The 16,084-nt window shown below is 37.7% G+C and overlaps 1 long non-coding RNA gene across 1 annotated transcript in view; it reads left to right on the top strand.

The window, feature by feature from the left end:
* Positions 1 to 10,178: 10,178 nt before the first annotated feature.
* LOC118766659 overlaps positions 10,179 to 16,084 on the top strand; it is an 18,334-nt gene continuing 12,428 nt past the window's right edge. The window contains exon 1 of the long non-coding RNA XR_005002584.1: positions 10,179 to 10,249. This is a non-coding gene — a long non-coding RNA (uncharacterized LOC118766659). The remainder of the gene's footprint in view (positions 10,250 to 16,084) is intronic.

The following is a 16,084-nucleotide window of genomic DNA, read 5'->3' as shown; positions in this document are numbered from 1 at the left end:
GAAAAAAAACAAGGAGAGAAAAAAAATGAGTGTAGGAGCTAACGATATATATATATATATATATATATATATATATATATGTGTGTGTGTATATATATATATTTCTCCTATTATTTCATCGTAGTTCACGTGGTAAATATATAATAATAATAATAATAATAATAATAATAATAATAATAATAATAATAATATACCATGAAATTAGCATTAGCTTATCTCACTCTTTCTCGCGGAACATCTAAGAACCTTTTGCGGAACCCTAGGGTACCGGGGGGATCCCGGTTGAGAAACACTGCTTTCAACTAACTAGCATTGGAGGCCCTGCCAAGAAAATATGTTCCATTAGCAAAGCTCACAGGAGAATTGATCCACACAAGCCACCACACCGTAAAAAAGTACTGGAATGTTAAATCTGTAGGAAACACAAATGACTACTTTACTACTGGCCAGAGTGGAGTGGTGTCCTCATCTCCCTTTTTGCTTTCACTACGTTTCGGTTACGTAAGCACCAGTCTTTTTCCTGTGCCTCGTGATTCACCTTAGTGTTTTGTCTGGGAATTGAACTCAAAACACGCTAGGTGACTGCACTGAATTTCATTGCCTTTATCCACCACGCTATGCCTGTAAGCAGTGTTAGAGAGAATTTTAAAGGCTTATAGAGCTCCATTGTTGTCTTATGTCGGTTCCGTGTCGCTTGGATAAAACAATTCTATATTTCTGAGATGAAGAATTTATATTATGTATTAGTCGGAGAGTGGAGGTACATAGCTTCGTGGTTAGAGCATCGGATTCGCGATCGAAAGATCGCGGGTTCGAATCTCAGACCGGAGCGATGTTTGTGTTTATAAGCGAAACACCTAAGCTCCACTCGGCTCCGACAGAAGGTAATGGCGAACTTCTGCTGACTCTTTCTCCACATATTTCTCTTACTCTTTCTGCCTGCATTAGCAGCTCACCTGCTACGGACCGGCGTCCCATCCAGGTGGGGCACATACACGCCAATGAAACCGGGAAACCGGCCCTTATGAGCCAGGCATGGCTCGAGAAGGAACAAGCAACAACATTTGTCAGAGATATGTCCTCATCTTAGAAATAACGGTAAAGATCTCCTTTGGTCATCAATGACCATGGGATTGCACCTAGAAAATACCCTTTCGAAGTACAAGTCCGAGCAAGGTTGTTTTATGGAAGACCAGCAGTCACCCATGCATACTAGCCTCTCCTCTCCACGCCACCGATGTTATCCAAGGGAAAGGCAAAGGCCGATACAGCTTGGTACCAGCCACATCGCGACTTATTTCTACAGCTGAGTGAACTGGAGCAACGTGAAATAAAGTGTCTTGCTCAAGAACACAACACACAGCCCGATCCGGGAATCGAACTCACTACCTCGTGATTGTGGGCCCAACACTTTAACAACTGAGCCATGCACCTTCACAAAAATATAGAATTATAAATGAATACTTTAACAAATGAAAACACCAGATGTCTTTCGCCTTGAACTGGCTGCAGCTAAGATGTGGTTCTTAATGACTCTCCGAGAACCCCTATCCTCCAACAGCCTTGGTAGCTCACCATTTTCATGTTGTGCATCTCTTGCTACACCATCAATGTAGCCGGTTATCACTGCTTTTTGTCTGGGTCCGATAAGATATGATCTGTCTTTCAGCACGATAGCGTGTGGCCAGTGAAGCTTACTCTACGAAGAGCACCAGCAAGGGAGATATATGAGGTGTGTAAAGAGACCTCTTCTGGTTTTTGTGCCCATGCAACGAGATACAGATACACATAAGTAATGTGCTTACATTGACAGATCGATGTTTAATCAAAAAATAGGGAGAGAAAGAAGGACATTGATTATAGTAACGATGTCGATGATGGTGGCTGATGATGATACCGGTAGTTATGGTGGTGGTGGTGGGGATGTTACTGGTAGAGCTGGTGATGATGGTGGGGGGTAGTAATGATGATGATGATGGTGATGATGATGGTGATGATGATGATGATGATGATGATAATGATGATGGTGATGATGTAATGATGGTGAAGAGGAGAGGACGATAATAATGATGGTGACTACAAAGATGATGACGATGACGTCAATGTTGATGATGATGATGATGTAAGGATGTGATGATGATGATAATGATGATAATGATGATATTGATGATGACGACGATGACGACGACGACGACGACGATGATGATGATGATGATGATGATGATGATGATGATGATGATGATGATATTGATGGCTGTGGTTGTGTTGGTGATATTCATAGCAGTAATTGTGAGGTGGTAAGGATGATGACAACGACGGCAATGGTGATGCGGTTTATGACAATGATTATGATGATGACGGCGATTATGGAGGGCGACTATCAGACATATTCATAACCAAGCAAAAGTTGAATAATGATTTCGAAGAACAACAGAACTGCCATCCACCCCCTCATCACCCTCAGCACAAAGCATGTACCCATTATGCCACAATCACTACCACCACTACCACCACCACCACTACCACCACCACCACCACCACCACCACTACCGCTGCCACCGCCATCACGGTTCCGATGACCAACACCGCCGCCACCACCATCACTACAGCCACCCCGCCACCCCCGTCATCACGGTGTCGATGACCAACGCCGCCGCCGCCGCCACCGACGCCGCTGTCACCACCACTACCACCGTCACCACCACCACCACCACCACCACCCACCACCACCACACCACCACCACCGCCACCACCACCACCACCACCACCACCACCACCACCACCACCACCACCACCACCACCACTACCACCATCACCACCACCTCTATCACCACGTACGTGTATGTGTCTATCGTGAATATCGCAGCACAGCACAGCGTAGTACCCTTACCGACACCAACAACTCTCCAACTGTCTGCACTCCTCCATTGCGCTACCCCCCAACCCAATTTCCCCCTCCCCAGCACCCGAACCCCACCCCGCACCCCACACCCAACACCACCTCGTCTTTCTTTTTACCTTTGCCACGCTAACCTCTTTTGGAAACCTCTTGTTTTTCTTCGCGTCTTAAAAGGGAAAGATTATCAAAGAAGTTATTCTGTTGGAGTCTGACATTATCAACACAACAACCATCACCCGTCACCCGACTTTCTTGCCCTCAAAGCCACCACCTCCACCACCACCACCACCACCACCACCACCACCACCACTACTTCTCTCCCCACCACTGCCTACCGTTGACGCCCCCCCCTCACCTACTCCCGCTACATATTTTGATAGGGTCTGCTATTAGTGTTCCCTTTCATTACAGGCCTTTGGTCTTAGGAGCTGTTTTAAATTGCCCAATTACCACACGATTCTGGCATTCATTTCATCACAACGAGACGCATAGTAAGTATCTTTCTCTCCTTCACTCTTTCTTTCTTTCATTCTTTTCTTCTTCTCATAATCATCATCATCATCATCGTCATCATCAGTACCACTATCTTCAGCACCACCACAACCACCATCTTCATCATCCCTAATTTATTAATTCCGTCTTCTTTTTCTGCTTTCTCTTCTCTCATACTGTTTCTTCTTTGATTACTTACACTTCTCTACCTCCACATCTCTCTCTCTCTCTCTCCTCTCTCTCTCTCTCTCTCTCTCTCTCTCTCTGTCTATCTATCTATCTATCTATCTATCTATCTATCTATCTATCTACCTTCATTTCTTTCTCTCCCTTATTATCGTCTTTTCATTCAAATCTCCGAAGTGAGGTCAGTCTGCCATGTGAAATACATAATTATTCTACTGGTTTCAGTCAATGGACTGCGGACATCCTGGAAAACAGTTTCCAGGGGTTTAAATCGATCATATCAACCACCCTAGAACTTATTTCAATCCAGTATAATTTTCCCGATCTCTATTTGTTGAGCGAAATTTTAATAAATTAAGAATGCTTCGTACAGCATTTTCGTCCAAATTCATGTTTCTGACCCCTTTCAGTTATTTTCTCTTAGCTCCTTTTCCTTTTCAAATATGTAAAATTTTAATTAACCTAGAATGTATTATTGTTAAGGTTAGCATCGCTGATTGTTTCAACTTCCGCATGAATGAAAGGCGAAGTCAACCCGGCGCGATTTCTACTCCGAACACAAAGGGACGTAAATAATTACCGCATGACACTATAACCATCACTCTATTATTTCTACAACACGCTGCTGTTCACGTGCATATTTAATATGATACCATAAAAAAAAAAGAAGAAATAACTAACCTTTACTCTTGTAATCATGTCCTAATTATCGTTAAGAAATGAGGTCCAACGTGTTTTCAGTTATAAACTTTAAGAAGACAAATCATTTGACAAGGTAGTATAGCCACAATTTATACAATGTGCAGGAGTGGCTGTGTGGTTAGTAGCCTGCTCACCACGCACATGCGCATTGGTGTTTTGCTTCAACACTTGAACAAGGAGGACACGAGCTAGTGCGCTCCGTCCTAAAACTGAAAATTAAGAGGTCCGTTCGAGGTAGGTGATTTTGTTTGTTTTGAGCTGGGCGTGATTTATTGTTTTGGAATTTTTTTCAGTAACTTTCACCCAGCTCTGGGACAATTTCGCCTGCTCTCGGCGGCTATTGTGATTTTTGCTTGTTGAAAAAAATGTTGGGTGTGTATCCCCGCCCAAAGATTGAAGTTTGTTCCAGTCATTGAAAATTTTTGTAGCCCATTGTGGCGTAGATTCGTCTTCTGTGGATTTAAGATTCCAGCTCGGAGTACCAGCCAAAGAAGAGGACCAGGAGTACCTGTGGCCGGAATTGTGTTGTTGCCATTTGGAACCATATTTTTTATTTCTTCCGTGTTTTTCCTTCTAATTTTTGAACTGTCCTTTTTGTTTTCTTTTGTCTTATATTTTTCGTCGGCCTTTTTTTTCTTTAGTGTATTTCTATGTTTGTGGACATTTGAACTTTCTTCCTCATGACGATAAAGAATGGTGCCGCTGCTTTTGAGTGAGAGATTGTCCCACCCAAGCAGTGGTTAAAAGATATGGAAGAGAGAACGGTGGTGGCTAGAACTTATTCTAAAGTTCTTGATTCCATCACCGTCTTCCCAAAACCAGTTATAGAAAATGAACTGGAAGATTATTTGCCCTCTGTGAAATACATATTCCTTGATGTCAAACATGCAACAGTATGGTTGCTGTTTGACAACTGGAAGTCAGCCCTTAGAGGGCAACGAAATTCTGTTCCTTCCGTCGTACTGTAGGAGGAAATTAATAAGAGCCTGGGTATGTGGGTTCCCTCTGGCACCGAGGCGGGCTGGATTGAAGATACCATCCGACAGGGACTGGTGAATAGCGGGCTCAGGCTCTTAAATGTAAGGGTATTGCCGGCGGTCGATTGGGAAGGGTCAAAATCGCTTTTGACCCTGTGGAGCCCATCGGCCGCAACAGATCTGGTTTTTCCAGATTTTTAAAAAATGGCTAGCTGCAGGTATCCGGTGATACTTGAGAGACATCCCTTCAAGTATCACTCGTGCCTGTAGCCAGGTCACATTAAAAAGAACTGCCTCCAGGACCATGGTAAGGTCCATCGCAGTGTTACTCAAGAAACAGGAAGAATGAGTGAGAGAAAGTTGGGGCGAAAGAGTGCAACAGGGGTCGCCCCCCCCCCTGCCGGAGCCTCGTGGAGCTTTTAGGTATTTTCGCTCAATAAAAACACACAAAGCCCGGGCTGGGAATCGAAGCCGCGAGTCCACTGCCCTAATCACTGGGCCATTGCGCCTCCACGTACACCATTTATAGAAGAATTATTTAAAACAATAGTGTATGTGTCTTTCCAGTGTTTACAATGACTCCAGACTCTACCAAGATGCAACTGTATTTTCAATTTTTTTTCTCTTTTTATTTATTTGCTAGCATTTATTTTTCCTTATTTTTTTTCTATGCGATTTGCAGTGCAATTTGTACTTCCTTATTAATTTAGTTTATTTGCTGCAGTGTTGTTGTAATAAACTTTAACCTTTGATGTATAATGTTCATAACTTGTTCAACTATGACATTATACATTTATGGCTTCTAATCTGTAATTAGTCATTAAGTTACCAGTTTCACTCAACTCATTCTTATGAGATATCTACCAAAAAAGAACCAAAAAAAAAAAACAAGAAATATATATGAATACAAGACTATAAAAAACATCTCTCAGTAAATATATATATATATATATATACACTTACATATATATATATATATATATATATATATGTGTGTGTGTGTGTGTGTGTGTGTATGTATATATGCATACGTATGTATATATGTGTGTAATGTATGTATATTAGTACACACAGCTCTATAATACTTTGACACGGAAACCAGCACGTCTGTATTCCCACACAAGATCATTAACACAAAGCACACGCACGTCACCCCCAACTCCCACATGTATGTATCTTTAGTGTGCGCATGCACCAGCAAACACATATGTGAGAGTGTGCTACGTATGCGTACTTCCGTGAAATACTACGCATATATAAAACCAGTGCAGCAGAGTGGAAGTTAAGCTCTTGGAAAGCCGCCAGTTTTACTCTAACAGTTGGTGATATTTAGCAGAAAACCGAGAATGGTAGAGTCGAAAGATTTATATCCCATTGAGGGAGGATAAGGTAATTCTCTGGCCAATTTGTATTGAAAGCATCAACAACAAGGTCGCTAAAAATCAAATGAATCAAAGAATAAACAGTTTTGAATGGTACAACAATGCACTATAATAATGACAATGTGCTCTATACCTGTTGTAAATTAGTCATCCATAGTCTGATACGATATTTCGGAATAGTATTCCTTCTTCAGATATTCTTAGATGGAGTCGCAGCTATAATAGGTTTTCTTAAAGGCCTTTTTATTTTGTGGAAGCGTCTCAGCAGTGGTCTCACGATTCTCCTAGCAAGCCAGATCCTATCCTTAGCAGAGGTGTTTCAGAGGAAACTCATGTCAGCAATGTAGCCATTCAAAAAATGTTTACGTTGTGTACCGTTTCGGGCCAAGAAAGAAGCCACAAAATATGATTGCTTAACCTGCATCGATATGGCAGCCGCATCTACCTCAAACTACACCCTGCCTTCTTTTATGCTTATTTTTTAAAATAGATTTTGTCCCAAACGAGGCTCATAGCTATTGTGGCGTAAGGAACAAGAAAGAAAGAGAAGCAGGAACTTACACACTCGAAAGACTGAAGGTAACAGATCACAGAAAATCATGACTATGCTAGTGAGTTCCAGAGAACAGCAGTTTGAGGAAATAAGCTGCAGGAATAAAAGGATTGAAGGATTAAGATGCAGCTTCTTGCTAGAGCTTCGTGGGAAGTGAAGCAAGTGATACACATAAATTTCCTGACAGAGATTCCTAAATCAGTAATTCATCAGAGCAATGACCATGAAAGTACTTACAATGTTAAGTGTAGGTTAGAAAAGCAAATGCTGTGAACCAGGAATTTGTCAGTTGAATACCAACAGCATGAAGTCTGTGAATGACTAAATACTACTCTCTTGAATGGTTGTTATTAGAAGCTATATACACGAAGTAAGACACGCCCTCGGGCATATAGCGTAGTGGTTAAGAGCGCAGGCTACGAACCCCAAGATTCCGAGTTCGATTCCAAGCAGTGACCTGAACAACAACAACAACAACAATAACAATAATAATAGCAATAATAATAATAACATCGAAAAATACCTTAGGAATGAGAACCCAGGTTCGAAATTTCCCCAAGACACCTGAAGAAGGCTGGAGGGTATATCAGCCGAAACGTTGTGTTAAAAACAAACAAGACGAGGACAACTATCCGTCGAATGTAAATAATGTAAACTGATCGATTGAAATGTGATAGACAAAGAAGATTTAAATGCCATGCTACCCGTTTCATATTGTAAAATGGAGAGCATGGGATATGTCTAGTTATTCGAAACGCGTGTAAGCTAAATAATTCTTTAGTCTTTATGTTTTATAAAAGCCCACCATACACACAGACACGTGTGTACTTGTGAACCTGGTCGATTAACTTCAGTATAACTTAAATGAAAGCTAATAGGTATCAATTGAGCGTGTACCTTTCAATGATAATCTTCCATAAGAAGTGAAACTGATATGTATTTCGAATTAAATTTACTAATTGCAATACAATATTTCTTTTCACATATTAATTATGACACGAGAGAAATCAAATGCTTCCAAAAACGGATAAAACGGAAAACGCAACAAACGAAGATATATCAATAGGATTAAAAGAAATGACTTCGAAATTATCAGTGTAGGTGAAAAAATAGCTAATAACCCACAAAGTTTTGACTGAGAAGTTAATGAAAATGAAAGAAATATAAATTCCATGCAGGTTAGTCAGGATTTGTACCAAATATGCCAAATACTAGAAACTATAGGAATAAAAAAAAAAACAGAAAAAATTATGAGAAACAAAAGTGTTTCTACGCTGAAAAACTTTGATTAAAAGCTATATTGGTCACGTTTGACAGAAGAACTTTCACACACGCAAGCATTTCTTTTATTTATTTTTTTTTTATTTTTCGAATAAAGTTAAGAGCAGCAATAAAGTTGTCGCATATAAAAGATGGACGAATTCAACACGAATAATTTTTCAAGAAGATTACAATCAAACAAAGAAACAAAAACAAAAAAAAAATTTAACCCGAGCAACAAAAACAACTTCAAGAGAGAATAACGAAAGAAATGTTCAGAATGGAAACAGAGCTACTAAGATTAATAGTGATCATTAATGAAGAGAAATATATGGCAATGGATGCAGAGATGTTTATTGAATTCTCTAAGGAAGTATAAGGGACACCTTTAGGAAAATATCTGTAAACTATAGAAGAAAGACGTATACGAAAATGAGGAAATTATATCACTTCAAAGAGGAAAGTGAAACATGGCTTTGCCTTTACGAAGAGAAATTTCAAAAGGAATATTCTTCAGAAAAATCCTTATCCGTTCATGCGATATATATATATATATATATATATATATATATATATACACACACAAATATAATACATATATATATACATATATATATATATACATATATAATATATATATATATATATATATATATATATATGCATATATATATGTTATATATAAAATATATATAATATATATATATATATATATGTATATATATATGTGTTATATATATATATATATGTATGTAAATAATGTATATATATATATAATATATACATATTGTATGTATATATATATACATATTATATATATACATATATAATATATATGTAAATAATGTATATATATATATATGTATATGATGTATATATATATAATATATATGTATATAATGAATATATATAATGAGTATATATAAAATATATATGTATATAATGTATGTATATAATGTGTATATATAATATATATATATATATATAAATATATATAATGCCTCAACATCCAGTCATAGCGCTGTAAGAACCGGTTTAGGCAGCTCCTACTGGGTCGAAACCCATGCTTGGTATCACTCAGCAAGTCGTTTTCTTCAAGGAATGCGATTAGTTTCCCTCTGACTATCGGTTCCATGTGTGAAGTCAGAGAGATGGGCCTATAATTTTTGGCATCTACTCTGCTTCCTCCTTTATCGATGTACACATTATTCCCTTCTTCAGTTTACTTGGCAGTCTGCTATTTGCAAGAAAGCTCTTCGACAGGGCACGCTTACAAGATTTAAGGAGGATTGCTGGGAAACCATTAGGGCCAGCAGTTGAGTTTGCGTCCATCTCATCTGTGGCTAGTTGATGTAATCGCAAATGTCGATGTAATCCATCGTAACTGCCTTGCTGGTTATATGTTAGGCGGCAAAGAAATTCACTGGTTCATTCACTTGTCTGTGTTCCAGCTGGATGATAAAGACACTTTTGAACTGGTCGTTCAGTACCTCACTGATCTCAGTTGGGCTATCTGTGAGGGAGCCATCTCTTTAGAAGAGGGGTCCTATTTTGCAGTGTACTGAGACTGTTTCATTGACATAATGAAAGAAGGCCTTTGGGTTTAACTTGATTTTGTTTTTATCACTCAGGCTTCTTTGTCTGCTCTCTCCCTCACTAAGGATTGTTGCAGGCTTTAGTCAATCACCATCAGTGTCATTTTTAGATGGGACCTTAACCGATTAAAATTTTTCATTATTTTTTTCAGTCCGCGGAGAAATGGCTAAAATTTGCCATATTCATAATTATACCATGTTACGTATGTAATATCTATCTATCTACCTACCTACCTACGTATGTATGTATGTATGTATGTATGTATGTATGTATGTATGTATGTATGTATGTATGTATGTATGTATGTATGTATGTATGTATGTTATGTATGTATCTATCTATACGTATATATAATATATATATGATATAAATATAATATATATATAATATATGTATATAAATATATAAATATATGTATATTAATATATAATATGATATAAAAATAATATATATTAAAATATATATATATATATAAATATATATATATATATATTATATATATATATTATATATATATATATATATATATATATATATATGCATAGCGTGGGAGGGGTAGTGTGGTAAATAATTTGCTTACCAGCCACATGGCTACGAGTTTAGTCCCACTGCGTGGCACTTTGGGAAAGAGTCTTCTACTATAGCCTTGGAAAGAAATGATCTACAATAGATGTAAAGCATCTGAAGCTCCAAGAATTGAACAATCTATCTTGAAACGACTGCTTCGTAGACAGGACTTAACTACAATCCCAGTCACTTTTCTGCTTTGAAATATTTGTAGAATCTGCAGTGGATGTTGCTTGTCAAGAGCAGGACTTGCTAGTCATATAAAATCTCACGACAGTATTTATTAATTGAAGAGATGGCCTTCTTCGGTAAAGGAGTGGCAATCATCATGTATAATATACATTCACACACAAACAAACACGCACACACACACACACAACACACACACACACACACCACACACACACACACACACACACACACACAACAATAATAATAATTGATGAAGGAAACGGAATATAGATCTTGCACTAGTCTTTCTTCAGTACTGAATAAAGACTAATGCTAGATCTATCTTCCATTTCCTTCATGAATTATTATCTCAACCGACATAGATCCAGAGGAAATATATACCAATCGTGGGTAACACCAGGTAGCCCAAGCTGTGAATGTGCTTCATAGAACATACTAATTGACGTATACCCATTAGTGCCCAAAATTACATATAAACATGTGTGTGTGCGTGTTTGTATGTATGTATGTATGTATTTATGTGTGTGTGTGTGTGTGTGTGTGCGTGTGTGTGTGTGTGTATTTCAAAAATACGTACTAGCTCTTTTACACTTTTACTCTTTTACTTATTTACAGTCATTTGACTGTGGCCATGCTGGAGCACCGCATTTAGTCGAGCAAATCGACCCCAGGACTTATTCTTTGTAAACCTAGTACTTATTCTATCGGTGTCTTTTGCCGAATCGCTAAGATACGGGGACATAAATACACCAGCATCTGTTGTCAAGCGATGTTGTGGGGTCAAACACACAAACATATACACACGCACATACATACATATATATATATATATAATATATATATATATATATATATATATACGACAGGTTTCTTTTAGTTTCTGTCTACCAAATCCACTCACAAGGCTTTGGTCGCCACGAGGCCATAGTAGAAGACACTTGCCCAAGGTGCCGCGCAGTGGGACTGAACCCGGAACCATGTAGTTGGTAAGCAAGCTACTTACCACACATCACTCCTACGCCTATAGCGTCAATCTGTTCGACAAAATCTTCAAGGTGGTGGTCCATCATCGCTGCAGTCAAATGCCTGAAACGAATAATCTACTTTAGTGAATCTACGGACAGAAACAAAAAGGATTATTATCCGCCTGACAGTAAATATTAAAATTCAATAATTTCTGTGCTAATATGAAGTAGTTTTTATACGAGTTTCTAACAAAACAATGAGTACATTTTAATTTCAGCGCAACAAAATAGGAAGATATAATTGCATTGAAGACCAATTCAAAACTCATTATAAAAGAAGTCAAAAAACGGAAAAACTGCTGTCGAAATAGATATAGACTGTTGCAAAAATCTCACCTAGCTCATGTTTGAATATAGCCATTGTTATGAAATAATTAACTATAATCAGTAAAAACTAATGCACAAATTTAGGGTCCTAATTAATTTATACCTTAAAGGCCTAAAGTATAAAGACTTCATCTGGTTATACTCTACTCTTTACTTTTTTACTTGTTTCAGTCATTTGACTGCGGCCATGCTGGAGCACCGCCTTGAGTTGAGCAAATCGACTCCAGGACCTATTCTTTGTAAGCCTAGTACTTATTCTATAGCTATCTTTTGGCGAACCATTAAGTTACCGTGACGTAAACACACCAGCATCGGTTGTCAAGCGGTGCTGGGGGGGACAAACACAAACACACAAACATATACACCCACATATATATACGACGGGCTTTTTCAGTTTCCATCTACCTAATCCACTCAGAAGGCTTCGGTCGGCCCGAGGCTATAGTAGAAGATACTTGCCCAAGGTGCCACGCAGTGGGACTGAACCCAGAACCATGTGATTGGTAAGCAAGCTACTTACCACACAGCCACTCCTGCGCCTATGTAATAAGTTTTAAATCAAACAAATAATTCTTATGGATCAACGAAAGTACACAAACGTAATGAGATACATTACACCTGTAAATGTCCTCCTTAACTGATTTCAGTTTAACATCAGTAAGTTCTCAGCAATCCCGTTTAGAGTGAGGACAATGTACTGCGAGAGGTTGGCATCAGCCCACGGCTATTTAAATACCATGTCAAAACACCTGAGGGATCTACATGGAGTAGGGGTAGACGTTTTCGTGATACATCTCGACATTCTGCTGTCCAAGGTAGCAGATGAACCTATAACACGGTGAGAATAAGAGGGCAGCAATGCCAAACTCCCTCCTTCACCAAAAGCCAACTGCATAAGAATGGTTATTGTAAGAAAATGATAACACGGGTTGTGCACCAGCATGGCCACAATATTTGGACGGACTGAAACGCATGCAAGAATATATATATATATATATATATATATATATATATATATATATATGTATATATATATATATATATATATATATATGGATAATATAATATATATATATATATATATATATATATAATATATATATATTATATATAATATATATATATTATATTATATATATATATATACATATATATATATATATTATATATATATATATATATATATATACACGAAACACACAAAATCTGTTAGATTCACTTCAACATTTAAATATAATTTGTCAAAATATTTTCGTCGCTTTGAGACCGCGACCTGTTCACTGACAAAGTTTCGTGCTGCATATATATATATATATATATATTATATATATATATATATATATATATATATATATATATATATACCATAAGAAATTGTATGGGGTTCTTTACTTAAAAACATGTAATGAGAAACTCTCTGAAAAAAAATCGATTAAGCTGGTATTATGAAAAACATAATTAGAAGAATTAAATAAATGAAGTGTAAGAGAATATGTTTCCATGAGATTCATTAAAATTCGATTTGAAAATTAGCGCAGAAGTTGAAAAACACGCCGAGTAAATACTTATGAGATACTAAAGAGAAAATATTGATTTACAAAAGAGGAAAACTGACAAAACTTGAGAGGTCAAAATCAAATGTTTCGAAAATGAAGACGAAGGTGATGGATCCTTAGATAATGGCAGAATTAAATGGATTGAAATATGAAATGAGTTATGTTGAATGACCTGGCAGTGGTACAATGTCTGATACTTGGACAGACAAAAACAACGAGCACCAACATGAATGTATTGCAAGAAAAAAGTACAGCTACACTTAGTGTAGATTTGCAGATAGGTAGGTTTGATATCAGGATTGGAAAGACTCGTAAAGGTTGAGGGAAATTGCAATTCTCTCAGCCAGGTTCATGCTGATGCAGGAAATGAGAAATATAACAAAGAGAAATAACAGAAAATCTCACAAAAGGAAAGTGCTTTAAAATTCTATTAAAGAAGCTATTATAAGAAACCAAAATATTTAGGCAAGCAACTTTGGTAGACCCCATATTGGAAGCTGGGTAATAGAAGACAACATTTGAAGAACCGTTGAAGATCGTGTATGGCGAAAAAGCAAAAAGCAACCATTATGAATTATCAGCCATTGATCAAACAGTGAACTGCTCTGTCAGTCTTATTTACATAGAGTAGCCAGCAGAAAATTATTTCAGCTTCTCTCACCATGTTATGATAGAAGTCTAATTATCATATTAATTTCTATTGTAAGTAGCTAGTAATCATTTGTCAAAGCTGTAAAATTTATGAGTTTTGAGCAAAAGTAATAATTTTTTATGGTGTTGTTTTGTAAAACAATAATGACTTGCTAACAAAAGTGTCTACTACAGTAATAAATTCTATGTGACAGTGTTTTGTAAAAGTAATAATTTATCAATTTATGACGTTATAAAATAATTAACAAATGAGTTACAGTAGTCATTAGAAGATAGTCGCAGTAGCTGAGTTGATTGAACAACGTACATCTCTTTGACTGTGAGTTCGAAGTTTCTTGATGAATCAACAGTATTGTATTATTAGTATTGTGGTGTGCCACAGTTAGCTGTATTGTTAAATCTGCCAAGCAGTAACGAAGTCGTAAGGAAAGATATAGCTCACTGCTACGTGTAGTAGAAGCATGAATATTGAGTTCAAATCCTTGCAGTAAACTGAAGAATAAAACAAACAAACAACACAAGCGGTTTTAAAATTGGTTTCAAATTTCGGCACAAGGCCAGCAAGTTCGGAGGGGGAGTGGGCAAGTTAATTATATTGACCCCAGAGTTCAAGTGGTACTTATTTTATCGATTTCGAAAGGATGAAAGGCAAAGTCGACCTCGCTGGTATTTGAATTCAGAAAGGCGGACGAAATGCCACTAAGACCGGTTATGGTAGCGTTTCTGCCAGCTCGTCGCCTAATACACAAATGTAATATATTCCTTGTAAATTGTACAGAAATCTGGCTAGTGTTCATTTTGCTTTCCGTTGTCTCGGAGGACTGTGAAATAATGACGAGGTGGAGATGTAATTGGCTAACTCCGTCCACTATATTCTAGGTTTTATGTCTTTATTGGAAACAACAATTATTTCTACTAAGACAACAGCTGATGAGAATCAACAGATTTTTGGTCAGTACTATGAAGTATTTATTAATAAGTCTACTTAAGTTCTGAGTTTGCCTATTGCTGAGATATCATTGTGTTTCAATAACAAGCCGGCAAGCTGAACGAAATACTTAGCGGTATTTCAGTCGTCGCTTACGTTCTGAGTTCAAATTCCGCCGAGGTCGAATTCCATCGAGGACATCCTTTCGGAATCGATAAATTAAGTACCAGTGAAAGACTGGGGTCGTAGCAATCGACCAGTCCCCTCCCCCAAATTTCAGGCCTTGTGCCTTTAGTCGAAAGGATAATCTGTTTGAATAACAAACCTTTCGAATATTGACGGGTTGCGGCCGAATATAATATAACCAATACCCACCTGTATCCTCCCTTAAAATATATAGGATTTGTCTTTAAGTTAGAAAAAAAGGAAATGATCAAAACTGGCTCTGCATCGGGCACGACGACGAGTGTTCCAGTTGGTCTGATCAACGGAATAGCCTGCTCATAAAATTAACGTGCTATTGGCTGAGCACGCCACAGACACAGATACCTATTTCTTTACTACCCACAAGGGGCTAAACACAGAGGGGACAAACAAGAACAGACATAGGTATTAAGTTGATTAGATCAACCCCAGTGCGTAACTGGTACTTAATTTATCGACCCCGAAAGGATGAAAGGCAAAGTCGACCTCGGCGGAATTTGAACTCACAACGTAACGCAGACGAAATACGGCTACGCATTTCGCCCGGCGTGCTAACGTTTCTGCCAGCTCGCCACAGACACAGATAC

The sequence above is a fragment of the Octopus sinensis genome, linkage group LG17 (assembly GCF_006345805.1).
Source record: "Octopus sinensis linkage group LG17, ASM634580v1, whole genome shotgun sequence".
In the NCBI taxonomy this organism is placed as follows: Eukaryota; Metazoa; Mollusca; class Cephalopoda; order Octopoda; family Octopodidae; genus Octopus; species Octopus sinensis.
Note: the sequence above shows the minus strand (reverse complement) of the source record. Positions and strands in the feature narration are given on the sequence as shown.